Raw genomic sequence first — 20,764 nt, forward strand, 5'->3', positions numbered from 1 at the left:
CTGGAGACATGCTTCCTGCGTGGCTTTGGTGTTGCCTGTTTTTCCCACTGTCATCAGGACCTTTAGGGGTGGCTATATCACTGCCTGATTGCTAACAACATTATCTTAAATAAAACATATAGGACCACATATAGTCTATTCTGATTCATTCCACAAAACTTATCAAATAAAAGAACTGGTTTTAAATTATAGCCTATAGATTCCACTAGTAAGCATAATTCAAAAGTACCATAAAACGTATGTACAAACCAAACCCACCAATTATAACCAGGTTTTGTTCATTCTAAAAATGAATATAAAGAATTTAATGTTTGAAAATCAGAAAACAGATCAAAATTATGAAATCATTTGATTATCTTAACAAATAGGGGGGAAGCATTTTTTAAAATAAATAACTAAGGCGGTGGTGGCACATGCCTTTAATCCCAGCACTCGGGAGGCAGAGGCAGGTGGATCTGTGCATTCCAATCCAGCCAGGTCTACACAGTGAGGTAAGACCCTGTCTCAAAACCAAAGAAACCTTTCTCCTGTCTTGTCTTGACTTGTATTCTCTCTCTCTCTCTCTCTCTCTCTCTCTCTCTCTCTCTCTCTCTCTCTCTCTCTCTCTCACACACACACACACACACATACACACACACACACACACACACTTTATCAATGATAAATAAGAAGCTTCCTTAATTTAAAAATAAAAACTGGGCTGGATCGTGGCTCCGCGGTTAAGAGTGCTCATGTCCTACTCATGAGGACCCGAGTTTTACTCCTGAGATGGCACAGCATGGTTGCCTGAATGCCTGGAACCCCAGGGCTGTAGAGAACAGAGATGGGGCAGGTTGCTGAGGTTTGCTGACCTCCAGCCTAGCTTCAGGTTTCCTGAATGACCCTGTGTCAAGGGACTAAGGCAGAGTGTGATAGAGCAGATCACATGATGTCCTTCTGTCCTGTGGACACACCTGTGCACTTACAATATACACGAACACCGCCCCCCCAACAACAATAACAATAAAAAACTAGAGAGGAAAAACTGTCGAGTGGGATGTAGCTCAGCAGGGCACTGTATAGTGCACTCAGTAGCTCCTGTCTATTAGCAAAGCACCCTGGCGGTGGAGGAAGGAGGGTCAGAAGTTCAAGGCCAGCCTCAGGTTCACAGAGTCTGAAGCCAGCCTAGGATACATGAGACTCTGTCTCAAAGAAAGAAAAAACAATACTATGCTAAATAGAAACAATGTGTCCCTGTTACTACTTCTGTCAGTTATAGCCTTCAAGAAGATAACAGATGCCATGTTATAAATTGTACAGTCTCTCAAGCCCTGTAGTTCAGGTGGATTTAGTGTGAGGGACTATCTCACTAGCAACATGAAACATGTTGCTAATAAGGATGTGATCAAGTGATCAGGGCTCTGACTTTCTTACTTTCACTAAGGTCAGAGTGACTAATTACACTCACTGTAATTTACAGCTCAGGCAAAGGGCTGAGGTTTGAACACTGGAGAAAAGAAAGTTAGTTTCTGCTGAGCACTTAGTAGGAAGCTAAGTTGAATAACTTTCATATCTGTCCTTCACCATTGGGAGCATGTGAGCATATGGAATGTGGCCCATTACTCCCTCTGTGAGGTAATAGCCATTTGCCTCAAGGGGCTGCTGTTAGCATGACTCCATCCGACAACACTAGTGAGACCCAGCTTGTTTGAGCCAAGATACACAGTAGCTGGATGTCCTCAGGAGAGGACATTCTCCCCCCCTCCCCTTTCCTCTAGTAGGACTGTTATCACACAAGGCTCTAATAATGTTAAAACTGTGTAGTTTTGAAACATATCAAGGCTTTCATGATACGTCGTGTCTTTGAAGATGAGAATACAGGAAGACAGGAGCTGTTGTAAGGTATTCACAAAGTCAAGTCTCTGTCTTGGTTAATCTTACTACATCAACAAGAACAAGATAACACAGATAAATTAAGTAATAAAGTGATCTCTCTCTCTTCTGAAGGAGTCTGATATGAGAGTAGCAGCAAAATCAGGGTCTAGTGGGAACACTTTTTGGTTTGTAGGTTGCTATCTTCTTGCTGTGTCCTCCAAAAGTGGGGAAAGAAAGGGATGAATAAGCGTCCTAGTGTCTCTTATAAGAACACTGTCTCAGTGTTGTTTTCTATGCTATGATAAAAATACCATGATGAAATTCAACTTCAGGGAGAAAGGGCTTATTTAGCTTGCATTTGGGGTTACAGTTCGTCTTGGCGTGGAAGCATGCCATGGAGGCAGAGCTTGAAGCATCTGGGCACATTCCACTTACAGATGGAAGACAGGAATAGATGAATGCATGCATGTTCCGTTTGCTTCCCCCTTCATGCAGTCCAGGATCTCCTAAGGGATGATCTGGCCCACAGTGGACTGGTCTTTCAACCTCAATTAGTGTAATTAAGACAATCCCTAATAGGTCTTCTTAGAGGCCAATCTTAATTTAAACTAGCCCCAGAGATGTGCCTAGAGTCCTGCCTCCTAGGTGTCTAGTTAATAATATTAACCCTCACAGCTCTACCCCATCACTCCAAACGCACCACTTTTTTTCAAGACAGCATTCCTCTGTGTAGCCTTGGCTGTACTGGAACTGGCTCTGTTGACCAGGATGGCCTCAAACTTGGAGATCTGTCTGCCTCTTCCTCTCCCTCCCAAGCACTGGGATTAAGGGCATGTAACACCACTGGCTGGCTAGACACATCACTTTTAACCCAAAACCTACCTCTTGCCCCCATAGGCTTAGCACCACTTTATGCTGTAAAAATATACACATTACAATATAAAAATTCCCATAGCCCAACTTTATTCTCATAGTCATTAATAGTTCCAAAACTCTTAACTGTCCAAAGTCTCTTTACTGTGAATTCCTATAAAATAAAGCTCAAATTACATATTAACAACATACAATGGCATAAAGTAAACATTCTTATTCCAAAGGGTGAGATTCAGAGCATAAGAATAAAAATACCAAAACAGAACTAAATTCCAATGGGGCAAATCTGAAAGCCTATAGCTCTTTGCCCAACATCTGGATGTTATCAATGAGACTGCACAAAGATTTGGCAGCCTTCTCTTTCATCCTTGCTGCTCACAGCACACATAACTTTTAGGTTCAAGTCCACTCTACATTTGTAGCTCTTCTTGGCAGACGTTCGATGGACCTTGCGCCTCTGATATTCTGGGGTCTCCACTGCCACTTAGACTTCATCTTCACGCAGTGGCATCCCAGAGCCTCACTTCAGGGTTTGGAACTCTGCCACAGAGCGCCTGGCCTCCAGCTGGTCTCCGTGACCTCCTCAGTTTTGCATCTTTCAAGGCCAGCACCACCTGACAACATTGCCAACTTCTGCTGCCAGCTTGAAATCAGCTCTGCTGTACTAACATCCGGGGTCTCCCCTGAAGGACACACTTTCCTGTTGTCCTGCTGTCAAGCACCAGGTTTCTCTTCAATCCAACAGTTGTGGATGTTTGTGGGTTTTTCTGTACCTGTGTCCTCTTTGTCTGAAACTTTAGCCTTTCCCACAAACAAATCAACTCATCACTTTTAAATTTAACTTCACTTAAGGTCTTAGGTCACGAACAGAATCAAGATAGGTTCCTGGCCAAAATGTCACACCACCGGCCCAAGCCACATTCGTGACAGAACACTGTAAACAGGGTGTAACAGCATCTCAGACGATAACAGTGCATAGGGAAATGTAGACAGTGGAAATCTGGTCATGAAGTTTCAAAAGAGGAACAACGGACTCTGTCGTGAACGTAGCTAGGGTCATAACCTCATCTTTATCTGGGCATAAATGACCTGTTTCTCAGGTTTATTGTTGGTGGTGATGCTGATGCCAGTGATGTTTCCACTCATTTCTGTTCCTTCTCTCTCCTTTCCCCATCTGCCACCAGTGTGTGGAGGCTAGTGGATTTAGTCTATCTTATAAAGAGTAATTAGTATTGATGTAGAACTGGCCCCTGTGTATTTTATGAAAGAGCAATCTTGTACTCTGTCCAGTGTGGCAGGAGGAGGATGCAGCTGGAGTGGAGCTGTCTAGTGAACCTTACCATTAGAATCACTGCTTCTTGATCGCTTTACTTATTTAGAGTTACTTTAGCCAATCGGAGATCAGGCTGGTTGGGAATCTAATATGTTGATAAGAAACTAAATTGAATTTCTTGTTCACAAAGGCAGAGTCGTCCTCGTATCACATCAGATGGAGCCGAAATTTGCCAAGTAACTGAACTCACTTTGGAACTGAATCAGCCATTCTCTAGGGAGAGAATTTTAATCTAAATATCCATCCTTATCAGTAACTGTCCTTAATTTGGAGGCTAGTCTCTAAATTGAGATTGTGAGGATTCAAAACTGGAAAGGTTTTAGGGAGTTCTTAGGACTTCGGGGGCCTTAGGGGAGCTTCCAGGGAGCCAGCCAATAGAAGTGAAACACTGGCTTCCCTTGTTTAGTGCATAGGTCACACATATGTCACCTCATACAGCAAGCTATTCCAGTGAGAATGCTGCAAAACTGTCAATAAAATTTTAAGGATAAAGCGGTAAAAGATTTATACCACCTAAGTTGTTTACAGGATGTCAGGAAGAACAGATGGAGAAACCAACAGAGAGCAAAGAGTGGCTGACTCCCGCCCACATGCTTCTCACCAAGACGGTGGCCTCTCAGAGGCAGTCCAAAACTAGCCTATTTAGTGGCTTTTTCCCCCCAAGGAAAAACATCTTTATTTTATTCTGATTAAAAATATAATTAATGTTCACTGTAACATGTTTTTAATTTTATGTATGTGTGTATGTATGTAGTTGCGTTTATGTACATGTGTGTTGGTGTACACATGTGTCTTTGTGCATATGGAGGCTAGAGTTCACCATTAGGTGTCTCTCTCTTCCTTCCTTCCTTCTTTTTTTCTTTCTTTCAACTTTTTACTGATTCTTTGTCAGTTTCACACCATGCACCCAAGTCCCACTTACTCCCTTCTCCTCATATCTGCCCTTCAACCTTGCAACCACCCCCAATAAAACACACACACACACACACACACACACACACACACACACACAATCATAGAAAACATCTCATTGTGGAAGCTGTCGTATGTCACAGTGTGTCCCACAGTATATCCCTTTGTCCATACATCCTCACTTGCAAATTTTTATTACAATGAGTCATTGGTTCGGTTCAAGATTTCTGGCTTCTGTGACACTAATATGGCATCCTCATTGGGCCTTTTCCTGGGGATCTTGTTGTTGCCCTGTGTCATGGAGATCCTGCAGCTTTGGACCAACAGAACTGGCCCTGTTACGCGTCCAAAAGTTTATGTTTAATATAAGAAAATGATGAGAAGATATCAAGTTCCAGATATTAGGTTATATAAGGTTCATTAGATGAGCATCAGGAGAGAAGGAAATGGGGGAGGGGTAACCCAGAGAGACGGGGGGGGGGGGGGGGGAAGAGACAGAGACAGAGGAAGAAAGAGAGTAAGGTTGTAAAAATAGAGAGGAAGAGGAAGAGAGGAAGGTGAGGTAGGACTGTCCTTTTATATATCCCTGGGCAGATCCCCACCCCTGTGGCAGGTAGGCAAAGACATCACAAATGTAAAGCAGACTAAAGCAGAATCCTAACATTCCTACCTTTTCCTATAATTAAAAAATGAAGAATGTTGGATTGTTTTATATAAGGCAAGTTGAAATATATAAATGTACGTGAAGGAGAAAAGAGAGGGGAAAAAGAGCAATAGCAACAAAATGTCCAGATTATATGGTGAAGAGGAAGGAAAAGCTCTGCCCTGAAAGTTCAGGGTAAAGGGTAGGGTACGTCAGCCATGTCCTGCAGCAGATAGGGACTGAGGAGTTCTGGAAAAACCTGGAGCTGTTTGTCCTGGGTCTGGAGCACACCATGTCAGCCTTTTGTAAATGGATAAGGGGCGAAGTAATCAATGTCTTTAACTTCTTCCTGCTGACAGTAAGGCAGTGATAGAGGGTTTAAAAGGCTGAAATGTTGGTCATGTTCTGGAAGAACAGGCTGTTGCATTTGCTGTCTGGGGTCTGAGAACATCTGCAGCTGGGAAGGGCAATGCGGGTCCAGCTAGGAGGAGCAATGCAGGTCCAGCTGGAGCGATCTGTGAGGTTGGATGGAAGCACTTGTGGGTAGCTGCTTTGACGATGTCCCAGATGTAGGAAGTCTAGCAGGAACATATATGTGGGCAGAAGACAAAGTTAGTAGGTTGGGGAGAAAATTCCCTTTAGTTGTACATTAGAAACTGTTGGGAGAGAAAAAAGGCTTGAAAATAAGGAAAGAAACAATGCTGACAATGCTTGAAAGTTTTGGGAGAGCAAAGAAAAGGTCTGGATGTGGGGACTTCTTCTCATTTTACCTTGGGAAAGGCTTGAACATGGGGGAGAAAAGAAAAGGTTTGGATATAGGGAGCTTCCTTCCATTTTACACAATTGCTGGCAATAATTAAAAGGCTTTAATTTTGGATCTGTCCAAGTTTGGTTGCAAAGGCATGTAAGCCTTTGTGTGGGCGTAGGGATTTGAGATTCTCTAAAAGACATCCCAAAGGCATGCTAGGAGGAATGTTTCCAATGGGGAGGTGAAGCCAGTCATCCATTAGAGCATCCCCAGGATGGGGAGTGACTCAAAGAACAGGTGCACAGACTGGTGGAGCTACTCATAACTACTGGACAGCGACCAAGAGAGCACAGTTCTGCAGCTGGGAAATTGTGGAAGGCAAGCGGTGGTGGTGGGGGCGACTGTGTCAGTTGTCCTGCAGTGGAGACTGTCCTAGTTGTAGGTTAACGAGGAGGACCAGCCACAGTCATGAAGACTGGGCTTGGGTACCTCCACTACCCATGAACCAGAGAGGTGTCGATGGTCTCTTGGGCAAAGGGAAGCATTTACGCGACCAAGAAATTTAGCTGGTGTTGGGTGCAGAACGGTAGTAATCAGGTAGTTAGGGAGAGGGGAGTCCCAAAACCAGTAAAAAAGAATCCCATCCTCAGAGATAGGCAAAGGGTGGGAAACTTAGGTTTTGGATTATAGTACTTATCTGGACTCCATTTGACCTGAGAGATGGATTTCCTTTAGCTTACAAGAATCCTTTTAAGTTTCATAAAGGGAGATAAATTTTAGACACATTAGCGTCATCATTGTAGAAAATCTGTGATTAAATACACATTGTTAGACATGTACACATTGTAGGACAAAGCAGTAGACACATAGCATAGTAGAGGCTTGGGAAAAGAACTTTGTGTTAAAAGCACAAATACTCTGAGGTGAGCTTAGGAAAGGAAGAAGTCTTTTGGCCTCTGTGGAACAGAAACATGGAGAGGACAGAAATCTCCTGTAGAACAGAAGGCAAAAGTTCACTTTAGTGTCAGTACACATCATGAAAGAGGGGCTTTTTCTCTCTGTTTAGAAGACTGGATACTTTTAGTACAATGAGAGACATTTTAAGAAAAAGACAAACAAAAGGAAATTTAAAATCTTGAGCTTGGAACTCTGATAGGATCATATAGTGGAATGTTTCTGTAGTTTGATTAATAAACTAGAGCTCCATTGATCAGTGTCAACACTCTGAACAATTAATACAACAATAGCATAGCAACAGAATGAATAAAACATCTTTTAAGACATTTTAACCTTCATAACTTGCATTTACCAACTTAGACCTTCTAACATTCATAACTTGCCTTTACCAACCTGAAACACTTTCCTAGACCTTATAGCGTTCATTAAACACCTTCTTAGGCCTTCTAACATTCGTAACTTGCATGTATCAACCTTAAAACATGTTCTTCCAAGCTTTAAGCAATAAGTGAAATTGCTGTAAGCAGTCACTGTCCTTTAGCAAAGAGAATGGTAAGTCTGATAGCAAGGTAGACTGTATCTAGATCTGAGAGTTAAAGTTGGGCCTCCTGCATATGAAGAGGGCTGGGAAGGTATCTGAAGCCTCCATGATAGAAGCTGGCCATGTGACTATGAGGCCTGAGTATGAGGTTAAAACAGACCTGCAGCGTTACCCTGGGTTTGGCGAGGCTGCTGAATCTAAGAGCTACCTGTACTCCACCAGGTCAAGGAGCTTGAAGGCTGGGAGTGTCCTCTTGTTCTGGTTGAGCCCCCAGTGACTAGGCACAGAGGACAAGCCTGCCTGTGAGATTCTTGACATCCATAGGCCAATTTGCCAACAAGCAAAGCTGTGGGACTTTATGTTTAATATAAGAAAATGATAAGAAGATACCAAGTGCCAGATATTAGATTATATAAGGTTCATTTAATGAGCATGGGGAGAGAAGGAAAGGGGGAGGGGTACCTCAGAAAAAGATAGAGAGAGAGAGGAGAAAGGAGGGACAGAGACAAAAACAGAGGAAGAGAGAAAGGGGTAAGGGGGTAAGAAGAGAGAGGAAGAGGAAGAGAGAAAGGTAAAATGAGTATGTCCTTTTATATAGCCCTGGGCAGGGCCATGCCCCCATTCACAGGTAGGCAATGACATCACAGGTACACAGACTGAAACAGAATCCTAACACCAACCACTTGCAGATGATATAGATTTTGGGGTGGGCCAACTCAGAGCCCTGGATCTAGGCCTGGGTGGTAGCTGAGCTAGTCAGCAGACTAGCTAGCCTTTATCCTCAAGGAGAGTTCTCCAGCACTGTCCCAGCTAGGACACCCAGTGCCACCACTGGCAGGAGGCAGGGTCAGCTCTCCTGCTCTTGTGCTCTCTGGGCTTGCTCACCCTCACCCACACCCATGCCTCCAGAGCCAGCTCCATCCACTATGCTGCCCAGTCAAGGTGAAGGGCCCACTCTCCCAAGTTCTGCAGCCTATAAGGGGCTGCAGCTCTTCCATTCTTATACGCTCATGCTGGCTCACCTGTTCCTTCACCATCAGTGCCAGCTCAACTGCTTTGCCCAAGCATCGTGCAGGGCCCACTCTCTAGAGTGCTGCTGTTGGAGAGGGACAGGGCCAGCTCTCCTGCTCTCAAGACCCCAGGCCCAGCTCTCCTGACTGCGGCAAGTGGAGCGGTAGGTGTTTTTCTTTAGCATTCATCTTATTTTTTGAGATAGGGTCTCTCACTGCATGGGGAGTTCACAATTTTGCAGAACTACCTGGCTAGTGAGCCCCAGGGATCCCCAGGTCTGGGACTAGAGGTGTGAGTGACCAACTGAGGCATTTTACTCCAATTCTCACAAATTTTCAGTGAACACTTTTCCAACTGAGCCATGTCCTGGGCCCCAGTGTAAAAAAGGTTTTGAAGCTCTGAAAATATGAGGCTTTCTCTTAAATTTTCACTTCCTTCTGCCTCAGTTACCTTGCTTCACTAAACAGATGTAGAAGATTCCTTTTTCTTTTGTCTTCAACCCCATTATGACATTTATAATTAGGGTGTGTGTGTGTGTGTGTGTGTGTGTGTGTGTGTGTGTGTGTGTGCGCGCGCTCACTTGCATCTGTGTGTATGTGCATGTTGCTTCTTTTCCTCAAAGTGTGAAAACCCGATCTCAGCAAACAGTAGTTCCATTATTCAGCCTAAGAATCTTGTAACACTGAGAGAAAAATAACATCAGATTGATGAGTAATAAAGGAAATAACTCGTGAGGAAAAGTGAAGCAACCACATGCATTTCTTGCCAGGCCTCTGGGCTTTGGTTGGGACTTCCGAAGCATGACTGGTCTGTGCCACTAACCCTATGCTCATGCTCAGCACTGCCTTATTAATCATAAATATATCCATTTAAGAACAAGTTATTATTGCATTGTTTTGTAATTTAAGGTCTTTCTGGAAGTATCTGTTATTTGTCTTAACAAATCACACAGCCTGGGGCTCATAGGCCCCATGCCTTGTAACTTGGAATAATTTTCTTGCTGTTTAAATGTGGTTCGTGCTCACAGCCATCCCCTGCTTCTAGCACAGGCTATATGCCCTGATTTCCTCCTTCAACAACTGTGATATGTTTCATGGCCTAGTCAAAGCTTTCTTGATTCTCACTGACGATGCACAATTGTGTTTTATCCTTTAGACATTTGGTGAGTTGCCTGATAGCTGTTCTTCAGTCGTCTCATAAGTGTCTGATATCTCAGAGGCTGGCTCTAGTGCTGCTGATGTAGTTCAGACAGATGGCCGTGGACCAGAGCCTTGGTCAGAAATACAGAAGTAACAGAAAAATACTCAGATACTTTCTGTTCTGCTCTTCTCTGTTTTGTTGAGACAGAGTCTTTGTAAATCCTGGTGACTTGGCAAGGAACATTGCCCATGTGAGCTGAGGGACCAGGAGCTAGGTGGCAGAGACTGTGACTTAGAACCAAGGTCAGATTTAACAGGTCACTGAGAGATGGTTGAGGTATTGGAAAGCAATATAGAACAATAAAAGGAGCATTGGTTTTGGACTCAGGCTGGGGCCCAGGACTGGGGGGCGCAGTGGGGAGGGGTGGAGGTTCCAATTTAAGTTTAACCACACATTAGCAGTTGCCTTGTATTTTCTATTCCCTTCTATTTCAAACAGAAACCATTCACACCTCACAGGAATATTGTAGGGATTAGATGAGGCATCAGATAGAGGGCCATTGTGGTCCTCAACTCATCATCCATAGCTGCTCAGTGACTAGTAGCTGTCTGTATCTCTAAGGTAGAGTAGCTCATTTTTCATCAGAGGTTAGCACCTAAGTGACAAATCCTAAGCTATAAAATGTTTCTAGATAGGCAAATTGAAATTCTTCAAGAACTAATTTTATTAAATATTTGGTAGTTGATTTGATTTCTGAACAGAATTTTTAATAGAATGAAACTGTTTTCTTGACTAATGGCCATAGTAAGACTTACCCTATCTTTGCATGGCGCACAGATAAAAGTACAAAATTCCCAGGAGGGACTCAACTATTTTGATAACATTAGAGAAATTGTTTTTAACACTGCAGGCAGTGAGATAATGGAAACTGAGTCATACGAGAAGCACATATGCCCAAGAAAAATACAAAAACATGTAATACAATGTGACATCTGAATAACATATTTGGTTACAGTGATCATTTCAACATTCAGCAATGTCTCCTATCCACATATTTGGCACATATGCATGCACATGCACGTGTACACGTGCACACACGCGCTCGCGCGCGCGCGCACACACACACACACACACACACACACACACACACACACACGCACACCTGGGCCCTTGTGAGGTATCAGGTAAAGCGCTGCTTTGGTCTTTGATTCAGTGAACTGTTAGATGCAAAGTCTCTTATAGCACTGTGGTTAAGGCAGACACTGAGGATCAAAGGCTCCTTAGGCAAGGGTCGACCAGGAGGAGTGGGAGGGCTGTGAAAGTTTGCAGGAAGGAAGGCAGATGCCATCTTCACACTCTAAGACAGTTCTTCACGAAGAAGCATTCTTAGATGTTTTGGGCTACAAAAAGTGTTCAAGAATCAACACGTGCGGCTGCCAAGAAGGCTCATCAGCTAAAAGGTCAGGCTGCTCTTCCAGAGACTCAGGTTCAATGGCAGCTCACAACTGTAACTCCAGCCTCAGGGCATCTGACGCCCTTTTCTAGGCACCAGTCATACTTCTGATGCACAGAAATACATGCAGGCATAACATCTAGACACATTAAAATCTATATTTTTGAAGGATCAACTCCTGAATTGTAAATATTTGCATATCAAAACCATGGTCTAGGGGGTGAATAAAGTGTGTCTGTCATCTATCCACAGAAGGTAATCTGGGTCTCTCCACGAAATTTGAGTAAAATCCTGGCTCATGTAAGAAAAGTTGGCTACCCAAGGGACAATTTTAGCCTGAGTATCCTCAAGCGCCAGCAGCAGAGGGCGCCAGGTTCTGTCTGCACCAGCCTCCTAGCTGGGTCTTTTCCATTCATCTTATTGACCAAAACCCACCTCTAGTCCCAAGAGAGGAGTAGGCTCCTTCAGGCAAGACTAGCTCGGAACTGGGAGCTCAGATGTGAGGGAAGGCAGAAATGGAAGAGGGATGTGCAAAGAAACCCAGCCGTGTGAAGTCTTGGGGAGCCCAGTCAGGGTGGTCAGGAACTGGCATAGTGTCCAAGACAAACCCTTGGGCATCCCTACCAGCCATAACCTGGGCCGCTTCTTGCCAGCTTGAAATAGATCCTGGAGACGAGAGAAGGGATCAGACCTGGATCTGACAGTCATGGTATGGTGACAGACCTTGCTCCTCTAATGGTCAGCTTCATTCTTAGACCAGAAGTGAAGAGTGGATAACTTCATGAAGATGGTCCAGTGTGGGCTTGACTAGACACAGGGTCAGCAGCATACAGCAGGGGCTAGGCAGATAGTCCTGTGTGTAATGTGCTTACTGTGCAAATATGAGACAGGAATTGGGATCCTGAGCACCGGGGCAAAGACCCAGCTGCGGCAGTGTACCTGTAACCTCAGTGCGGGGAGATGACAAATCACCCAGCTCCACCAGTGAAAGACCCTGTGTCAAAAATTGATGGTGGAACGTAATAGAGTAAGACACCCGACATAGACCTTTAGCCTCGACATGCAGTCATGGGCACACACCTACACACAGGCACACACAAGTACACTCCAACACACACTCATGCAAAGAAAGTGATATGCCCTTATGATGGAGGGCAGAGGCCTTTCTCATCTATTTTCTTCTTCTGCCCTGGTAACTAGGATGCAGAGCCACAAATGTCTGTTTCTCTTCACTCCCAGAGCCCATCAGGACTGACTCATCACTCAGGGAGAGGCTAGAGATCACTTCGATTGATGGCAATATAGCTTGACTGAACCTTAAAGCTGAGAAAGCTAAGGGCAAGCAAGTAATACAGGAATTCAGCTTAAAAGTGGAACCTTGCAGGCCGGGCATGGTGGCGCACGCCTTTAATCCCAGCACTTGGGAGGCAGAGGCAGGTGGATCACTGAGTTCGAGGCCAGCCTGGTCTACAAAGCGAGTCCAGGACAGCCAAGGCTAACACAGAGAGACCCTGTCTCAAAAAAAAAAAAAAAAAAAAAGTGGAACCTTGCATCTGATCATGATTATTTAGCATGCCCTGCTTGAAATGTATGTGAACGCATGCTCCATTTAGATATAATACGTACTATACATTAAAGTAGTTGCTTACCAAACAATTTAATATTTACGTTGTCAAATGCCATTAGTCACATGACAGATGACAAAATTTACATGTTTGGGCCATATTTGCAGGTCAAAGTTACCTTAGCTGATCTACACAGAACAAAAACTAAAAACTGCCCAATTCACTTAAAGTTGAGTTAGATTTGGCAGGGCTTCTCAACTCCTTTGCTGATCTGGACCTTATTCCCTTTGAGACAGGGTCTCTCCTGGAGGCCCCTTCGGCCAGGCCTGCTTGTAGGCTCCCAGCAATCCACCCATCTCTGCATCCACCTCACTTACCTCAGGCAGGACTCTGCCTCATCATCTGCATCTGTACAGAAGGAGCCAGGAGAGTCGTCACTGAAGTCCCCTAGGGCATGAATTTTGCATTGACAATCCATTGTAGAACTGGATGAAATAATGGTTCTTTTGTCATTCTCTTGGGGCTGCTACTGTCGCTGGGAATAACGCAGACAGAGAACAAGCGACAGCGAGGTCTAGCTGAATAATAGTCATGTTTTGGGGCTCTTGCTTCTTTAAAGGGTAAGAAAATGGTCTTTTTGGGACGTTTTGTTTTGAGAAAGAAGCGTTTCTCAGATTGTCGGTTTTTATGTATGGGAGGATAGAAAAGTGAACGGGTTGTATTCTTAAATCTAGAAGTGCTCCGTGTACTTTTGCTCTGAAAGCTCATGGTGCAAAGTACTTAGGTCAGGAGGAATCTGCCGATAAGCTGCGAGGTGTGGCACGCACGAGGGGTGGTGTGTGTGTGTGTGTGTGTGTGTGTGTGTGTGTGTGTGTGTGTGTGTGTGTGTGTGTGTGTGTGTGTGTGTGTGTTTTGTAGTGCAAAGCAGGATTGAGCGGCGGCGGAGCCTTCAAGGGGAGGACAAGGGCCAGGCGACAGGAGATCACCTGCGGGGGCTGGCGCCACGCTGCAGCACGGGACTAGCGGCGTCTGCTCTCACGCGGACCGAGATCAGGTGATGTCGCAGCCCAGGTGGCTCCGGGGAGGTGGGGCAGGAGCCTGAAGCGGCTAGCTCTTTTAGCTTTCATACTTGGTGGTCTAGATACTGCCGGGGAGGTGGCGCCGCGTGGATAGCCCGCCTAGGGTGGGGACGCGAGCGGTGGCCCAGTCCTTCGGGTCTGGCTGGCTGTGCCTGAGACCGAGCGCTGCTGGGTGGAGGTAGTTCCTGGCGATGCCGACGCGGAGGGCGTGCTCCCTAGCCCTGGGTCCCTCCGCTCCACCTGCTGGGCAGGGCGGGCGGGCTGGAGGAGGAGGAGCCGGGAGCACGGCCGAAGGACAAGGTCCCTGGAGAGCGACCACTAACTTAACCCTGCTGGCGCTGGCGAGACGGCAGAGAAGCTGTCCCTGCAGCCGGGCCACGCTGCACCCTTTCAGGCTGCGGCTCCCGCCCGGACGCCAGCGCCCTCGGGAGCAGCACCCGCCCCGGGATCCGGGGTTGCTGCCTAGGGCATGAGGCCCGCCGAGCTGAGGCTGTGCAGACTTGGGATGGCCGCGCTGTGTAGGGTAAGTGAACAGCTGGGAGATGCTCAGACGCTGTGACCTTTTGACTTTCCAACCCAGGAAAGCCGGAGTTGCAGGAGTTAATTTTACCTAACATTTCACAGCCAGCTGTCCTGGATAAATTCTCAGAGCTGGAGCAGTTAGCTCCCCACCTCCTGATCTTGTTCTCAGCCCTCAAATCAAATTATTTCATTGTGAGATGCAGCTTCATCCCCCCCCCCCCCCCACCTTGCCACCTGAAGAGTGAATGGAGGTTTTTAGATAAAGGACAGGAAGTATGCAAACCAAGCTGTCAGGCTTGCGCTGACTGACATCTGATGAGCAGAGTATTGGTGCCTGTACTCTTGGAAGCCGTGGGAGGCTGAATCTTGAGGGGATATGAGTGGGCTCCTCAGCCACTAGAGAAGGCTCTGAGGAGAGAGGCAGGTGCCTCTTTTCTATCTCTGGTCTGACCTCTTCCCTTCCTTCTTCTTCCTTTTCCTCTTCTCCTCCTCTTCATCCTCTTTCTCCTTCTCTGTCTTCGACTTCTTTTGAGTTTTCGAGACAGGGTTTCTCTGTGTAGCCTTGGCTGTCCTGAACTCACTTTGTAGACCAGGCTGGCTTTGAACTCAGAGATCCTCCTGCCTCTTGGCATTACAGGTGTGCGCCTTCCTCTTCTCATTCTTTATTGAAGGAAACATAACATCACAAACTAGTGAATGCCATGTAAACTGTCCATCCCTTTTAAAGTCCCAGATCTGCTGCCTGTATATATCAGATGGAGTTTTGTTTTTTTTTTTGGTTTTGTTTTGTTTGTCTTTTTTTTTGGTAAAATTTCAGGGGAATAAAGAGTCTATTTTTATTGTGGCTAAGCACGAGTCAAGATCAGCAGGTGGAGAGTCCGTTTTTTCTTTGAATGGGGGTATTTATTTCTTGACATGGCTACCCAAATGCACAGATGGGAAAGGATGCTATTTAAGCAGAGCAGAATGGTTCTGGAAGAAGTAGTAATTTCAGATAGATTCCTTCCTTCCTTCCTTTTTCTTTCTTTCTTTAGGAACACTATCAGATAACAAGGGTACTTTAAACTTGTGGTCTGCCCTCCAGTCAATTTCAATGCTCTTGTGCACAGCTCCTTACAGAGGGCGGGTTTGGATTGGTCACTTCTGTGTGAGGAAGCTCCCTGTGTTTTGTTTCTCTTTTGGTTTATATTACTTTAAACCTCTAGTTTCCACTTTGATAAATATATTTTAACTGTGGTTCTGACATTCATTGTGTTAATTCTCCACATCTGAGGAATTTAGTCAACACTCAAGTCAATGATAATGCACAGGACAGATCTGTTTACGCTGAAGGTGGCAAAGCTAGAGAAGCCAAGTGGCACAGTGGAGATAGTTCTAGAATTTTGAAGTTTGCAACTTTCTCCTTTTCCAGGCTTGAGGTCAATGCTGTCCACTCTCAGGATGATTGCTGGAACTCGACGTACTAAAAAGGCCAAGTACAACAGAAATCTAGTTGGTTCCTAGTAGATATTGCTCAAATTAGTGAATTTGCATTTAAATTGTTCTGGTGCATGACTGGTCTTTTCTGTTAGGATATCTTGAAAGGAAAGTTTAACCAAGTGCCTTGCTAAAAACAGACTCTTGAGTTTTATTCCTGACTTACAGAATAACCAATCAGCTTCCAGCTCCTGAAGGTACTGACCACTGCCCTGCCAAAGTACTTCCTGCTCAGGTCTTTAATTTTACCAGAGGTTTATGCCAAACTTATCTGTAAGGCTTGGGAATTCTAATTCATTTTCTCCTGTATTTAATATACGGAATTACATTGGGACAAAGTTGTGAGCTACTGTAGTGTCTTGAGACCGTCTTCCCATGGGATTTCTGGAGATTCCCAGGACACTCTCGGGCTAACATCTCCCATTCTCCTGCGGTCTGGAGTGTGAGTGACCACAACGGGAAGTCGCAGGCCATTTGTCTTCAGCCTTTTCCTTAGTTCTCTCTCCTCATCTGTCCTTCCAGCTGAAGCACATTAGGCAGAAGACAGCTGCTTTCTCTCACTAATTAACACACCATCTGCCTTTGGGCCCCAGGATTCTGTTAACTACTGCCTGTGCTCCATAGCTAGTGCACAGTGAAGAATACACACCGAACTGGGGGTATCATGATGTTGATAAATTAAAAGTTTGGGCAATAATAAATAGCTCTAGACAGTGTGTGGTATGGAAACACTACATTTTAAGAATTAATTCATTTCTTTAAAATGAAGAGTGGCAAAGTCCTATTTTTCTCAAGGGGGTGAAGTTAACAGATCCATGAAGGGAGACAGCAAAGACACGGGATGTCACAGAGTCTGTAAGTAGAGGTACACCTCTTTGGATGTATCTTCATCAGAACATTGTATACGTTAACCTGAGTCCAAACACTCCTACTCTGCGGCCTTTGTATATAAACACCCTGAACAAAAGAGAACAGTGTCAAAGTCACCGCTTATTCCCAGCATCTCAGGCACTGCAGACACATGGGTATCTGGTAAGTGACCATACTTTAATAAACATTCATTAAAGTAATTTGATGCAGGGAAATGTTCTGTGCAAAACAAAAGGCCAGTGATGACTCCTGTGAGCAGTGTTTTCGATGGATGGACCACAATAGTCCAGACACCAGTGCACAGGGCTCCTGGAGAAGGGTCTGGGGACTTCTGGGAACTCTACAGGAAGAAGCTAGCGTTTCCCCATCCTTGACAGTAGCCTTTGCTGTAACTAGGGAAGTGGGCAGAGGGTGCTGGGTGCAGATAAGGAGGAGATGGGGGTGTTAAAGTTAAGAAAGGACTAGAAAACGGAGCTGGACAGGGATGCTGAAAACAGTCCAGCTCCAAGGAGGAAGAGTGGGAAGCAGAGAGCTTTAAAATATGTTTCAGCGAAACTTCTCCCCCTGAAGTACTGTGGCACAAGCAGCAGCAAATGTGCCAACTCCTTACAAGGACCGAGTATCCATTATGAAAGAATTCTTAAACTTCAAATAGGAAGATTTTCTGAGTTCTTGGTCTCTGACCCTCAAGTTCAAGTGCATTTCAATCCTCTCGTGTCTTCACATAAGAATAACGCTGCTTTTCAGTGTTCAGAATTAGATACACTGCTGCCTGGGAGTGCTGCCTGCTCAGCACTTAATTCCCTCTTATTATTTGCACCTCCTACTTGTTCTAAAGTATCTGAATTGGTTTCACTGTGTAACATAATGCCTAAAATTGAATTTAGAGATGAGGGGGGAGAAAAAGCACTTTTGCTGTTTTCTCAGTGCCTGATGCTTGAGACTCCAGCTGTTAAAAGACATTGTGATTTAAAGTGAACTTAATCGAATGTACATGCAGCACGTGTGACACAAGGATCCTTAGGGTTGGGTCTGAGATCCTAGATTATTCTTTCTTAACTAATTGGCTAGGAGCTTTGCTCCAGGAGTGTCTTAGTCAGAGTTTCTACTGCAGCAACAAAATGCCACGACCAAAAAGCAAGTTGGGGACAAAGGATTTATTTAGCTTACACGTCTACTTTGCTGTTCATCACCAAAAGAACGTCAATTCAGAAATTCAAGCAAAGCAGGAACCTGGAGGCAGAAGTTGATGCAAAGGCCATGGAGAAGTGTGGCTTACTGCCTTGCCCTGCCTGCTTTCTTATAGAACCCAGGACCACCAGCTCAGGGATGGCCCCACCCACCATGAGCTGGGCACCCCACATTGATCACTAATTGAGAAAATGCCTTAGAGCTGCATCTCAAAGAGACGTCAACTGAGGCTCTTTCCTTTCTGGTGACTCTAGCTTGTGGCAAGCTGACATGAAACCAGCCAGTACAAGGACAGATTTTACAGTGCTGGAGGAACTACCACAGGCTCAAGTTCAATATTTGTCCTCATCAGTGACCAGTGGCCAGGTAAAGTCCCATGTCACCCAAAGTAAAGCCCCAAAGGGCTGGGGGAGACAGTGCCTATTCAGATGATGTGGCAAGTGAGAGATGTTTTTGCAGCTGATGAAAGACACATCAGAAGTCTAACTTCCAACTCCAGAATTACTGATGACAATAAGTTATATTGGGTTATATTTCTTTTTATAAGTATAATCTTAAAATATGAATCTCGTAAAATAACTGTAAGTTGATGGCCCTAGGTTTAGGAGACACGTTGGAGAAAAATGAAAGGAAGGTGACACAGAACAGCTGTGTCCCAGGCAGGTCCTTCACAGAGAGGACCTCACTTCTTTATGTCTGAGGTAGAGCCTTGTTTGATTACTCGTAAAACCAAACCATCTGGTTTCCAAGGATCAGACTTGTAAAAATGGCAAACATTGTCTTTACACTAAGCAAGGCCATTTTCTCTACTTTACAATAAGTAATGAAATGTATAGGAGCCGGTTCTGATAGTGCTCTGTTGGTGGGCAGCCTCGGGCTGTGTGTATGCCGAACCGGATTAGGAAACTACACAGTGTTCTGTTGGAGCCTTCAGATAAGATTGTACTTACGCGCTTTCTAGCTTTTGCTTTTTGGTGGAGTCTGTTTGTTTAATCTTGTCATTCAATTCTGTTGTAAATTTATAGTCCAAGTAAGTGAATCGTACAATTTCCAGTAGAAAGACTGCATCTAATACTCAACTTTCATGGACATTTACAAAAAAAGAAAACAAAGTTTTTGGATACATTGTCAGAGGACAAATAATGACAAGTATGCTTTTACAAACTCAGTGACATATGGTTTTTAAAAAGAACTTGGATATTTTGTATGCTTGTGAGGTGCAGGTGGCAAGGTTAGGGGGAGGTTATAGGTGTGTGTGTGTGTGTGTGTGTGTGTGTGTGTGTGTGCGCGCGCGCGCGTGTGCTCGCCAGAGATAGACACTGGGTCTCTTCTTCAGTCACTTCCCACCTTGTTTTTTGAGACAGTTTCTCATGAAGCCTGGAGCTCAGAGGTTCATCAAGACTAGCTAGCTGGCCAGCAAGCGCCAGGAGACCACAGCAGCTTTCTCACTCTCTCCTTTGTTATGTATGTGGTACTGGGCACTGAACGTGGGACCTCATGGCAAACCCTTACTCACTGAGCCATCTCCATAATTCCAGCAATTATGGTTATTAATAAATTAGCATTTTACTTAATACATTTGCATTGAGACTGATACTGTATAAATCTGTGTATGTGTAGATTTACATTAGTTCAAGGCAGGGCACATTTTAAAGTCATAACTTGAAGGAGACGGCCTCACAGAAACCTGTGAAAGGTTTAGAATATATTATAAAATGAGACAACAGTAAGCCCATCCCAGAGTTCACGATGGGCTTTTGGCCGTGCTTGTTCATCTACCTGACAGACTTTAGTCTTGTCTTTCTTTTCTTTTCTTCCTTTCTTTCTTCCTTCCTTCCTTTCTTTCTTTCTTTTCTTTTCTTTTTGTTTTTTTCTGAGGCAGGGTTTCTCTGTGTAGCCTTGACTGTCCCGGACTGACTTTGTAGACCAGGCTGGCCTCAAACTCTCATTAGCTGCTTCCTTAATGATTATTTTTTAGTTAACATTTTCTTGTGTGTGACCCATGATGGCTTCAAACTCTGGCCCGTATTGTTTTTGTCTCCTTCCTTAGCTGTGGGGTTTCAGGTGCTTGTCAAGTTTGGTTGTGTTAGTGGGGTTTCAGGTGCTTGTCATCATGTTTGGTTGTGTTAGTGGGGTTTCAGGTGCTTGTCATCAGTTTGGTTGTGTTAGTGGGATTTCAGGTGCTTGTTACCAAGTTTGGTTATGTTAGGCTCTTAAGCAGACAGCACTGGTTGCTTTGGTTTATTGATTTCTCCCTTTTCTGTATCATTTATGTCCTTCTTACTTGGGATGTTCTTTTGAAAGTTAGGCAACTAATTTAAACTTTCTTGTTACAGGGATACAAATCTATTTAATTTATTTTACATTTAAAGATTCCTTTCAGAATTTTAATATATTGTAGCTTTTATTGAACTGAAAACATATTTAATATCCTTTATAATCTCTTCTTCACCCCATGGGCAACTTAAACATGATTAGCTTCCAGATAATTGGAACTTTTCTGGATTGTTTATTATTTAAAAAAACATTTTTAAAGGTTTATTTATCTATTACGTATACAGTGCTCTGCCTGCATATACATCTGCAGGCCAGGAAA

At 44.4% G+C, this 20,764-nt stretch overlaps 1 protein-coding gene across 4 annotated transcripts in view; it reads left to right on the forward strand.

Moving 5' to 3' along the window:
* The window catches only part of LOC311595596 (small membrane A-kinase anchor protein), a 42,188-nt gene that overhangs the window by 9,315 nt on the left and 12,109 nt on the right, over window positions 1-20,764 (forward strand). Inside the window, exon 1 of one of the 4 annotated variants that reach the window (XR_014778505.1) lies at window positions 13,503-13,650. The exons of 1 other annotated variant lie outside the window; for it this stretch is intronic. The gene's annotated coding sequence lies outside the window, so the exon portion shown is untranslated. Of the gene's footprint in view, window positions 1-13,502; window positions 13,651-13,730; window positions 14,085-14,113; window positions 14,633-20,764 lie in introns of those variants that run through there. 2 more of the 4 variants (XR_014778506.1, XR_014778507.1) reach the window with 2 other exon arrangements.

Source organism: Acomys minous, assembly GCF_964271855.1.
Source record: "Acomys minous genome assembly, chromosome: 4".
In the NCBI taxonomy this organism is placed as follows: Eukaryota; Metazoa; Chordata; class Mammalia; order Rodentia; family Muridae; genus Acomys; species Acomys minous.